The sequence below is a fragment of the Austrofundulus limnaeus genome, unplaced genomic scaffold (assembly GCF_001266775.1).
Source record: "Austrofundulus limnaeus strain Quisiro unplaced genomic scaffold, Austrofundulus_limnaeus-1.0 Scaffold176, whole genome shotgun sequence".
Classification (NCBI taxonomy): domain Eukaryota; kingdom Metazoa; phylum Chordata; class Actinopteri; order Cyprinodontiformes; family Rivulidae; genus Austrofundulus; species Austrofundulus limnaeus.
The window spans coordinates 1,135,977-1,138,130 of NW_013952578.1; positions in this window are offsets into that span (position 1 = coordinate 1,135,977).

The window sequence follows — 2,154 nt, forward strand, 5'->3', positions numbered from 1 at the left end:
TTCTTTTTTTCTATTCATTCATTTTAAGTGTATTTATTAATTTATTTATTGGTCCATTTATATATTTATGCTTTTATTTTCAAATATGACAGTTTCAGTCCTCCATAGATTATCTAATGTCTCTTCAAAAAAATGGTATTTTTTTTCATATTGATTCCCAATGAATTAGATAAAGGTGTTAAAGCACTGCAGAGAGCTTCAGCTGCACTTTTCAACCACTCTTGCAAAAGCTAAAGTCGCATCTCTCTTTAAAATATATATATTTTAGTAAATGTAGTTGTTTGTCTCTTAAATTTAGAAACTTCTAATAAATGTCTTTTTTAGCACATCTCTGGCAAAGGCAAGGAATGATTGTGAAGAGAGCAGAGCCTGATCCAAACACATAGTTTAAATATATTTCACATTCAAAAGGATTATCATTTCCACACCCAACCCCCAACCTCCCATGCCCCTCCAAACTACTCATACAGTAACAGCAGGGCAGACCACTGATGAGGAACTTAAAGTAATTTAAATGAACCAACGCTGGGACATTTGCATTAATTTGAATATGTTAATTTTGTCAGATGTATGAATGACCAGGACTTATTTGCCTGCAATGTCATATTTTAGCTTTTAATTTAAACTTAGTGTTTTATTTTGTGTAAATACTGTGTGTTGCAGTGTTTTTACTAATATGTCTACTTGTTTTACCTGATACTGTTTATTTATGGAGTGTCAATGACTGACAAGACAGCATTTCACACTTGCATTCAGTACATCTGGAAAACTTCTGGAGTAAACTCATTTTACATTTTCTATGTTTGATTCCACACTTCGCAATGGGTTTTAACACATTTTCTTTAAAATAAATTATTATTATTAATGTTTTTTTTTTGTTTGTTTGTTTTGTAAATTTTGAAAAAAAAAGTTTTGGTTCAAGTCAACTTTTTAAATTCTCCTCAACCTAAACTAGATGTTGCAAACAATTACTCTGCATAGGGCTGCACAATAATTCAATAATGAGATATGGGGATACATACATGTTCAATATCACTAAATACAGAAAACATGTTCGATATGCTATTGATAATTTCACTGGTTAGTAATGGATGATAACTTTCTGATAAAATAAGCTAGGACCTTTCAGCTAATCAACACTAGGAAAGCTAAGAATCACCTTCACAATAAAAGCTTCAAGCTGTTAATACAGTAGATGACAAATGCCTGCTAAATAATTTATTTTGAAATTTGTAAACCAAGGTTGATTTTAGGATTGAAATGAGGCATCTAAAAACTAAAGAGGGTGACAATACAACGTCCCAACAGCTAAACGCCCGTAGCTAAACAACACCGGAAAAGCTTCACTTTCAAAATAAAAGCTTCAAACCGTTAATAGACGACAAATGGCCGTTAAAAATATAATTACCTGTGCTTTATTTTAAAATGTGTGAACCAAGGTTGATTTAGGATGCTGTTACACTGAAATGAGGCATCTAAAAACTGAAGATGGCGTCTGTCGTGGCAAGAATTGTCAGAAACACGGCGAAAAGGTGTTAGACAGACAAATAGTCTTGCGGGTATGATCATAAGTCATTTATTGATGGGCAGACATGGAACAGAAAGCAATCACGAAGTCTGTTAGATGTGGGCCCCCCTGTCATAGGCCGGGCAAGCAATGTTATATTGTCAGTTATCGCCATATGATAATGAACAACCAATCAGAATCTGCCTCGTTCTGGTACGTGAAGTAGGTCAACTCGATGCTGACGTCCAGGGATATCACAAGATATGAAAAAATGGACAGTGTCAAGGTGATACAGAAATAAGTATTCCACAACATCCCCTCCTCTTGAGTAAAAGGAAATACTCAATACTAAAAATGGAAAAAGGAATAATTATTATAAGTCAGTTCCACAAATGCATCGCTCAACAAATATAAAAAGAGAAATAGGGTAAAAGTAGTGCAATGGATTATTGGCATAAGCTGGCTTGTGCAAGAAAAAGTAAAAAACAAATGTGTAACAAAAAATAACAAACAAAAGCTAAACCTAAATCTAAAGAAATTAACCTAAAGGTAACAGCTCCACCCTCCTCTTGTTACACTTAAGCTAATCCTACATTAAACCTAGAACTAGTCCTCTGTGAATGACATAGACGCCGTTGTAACAGCAC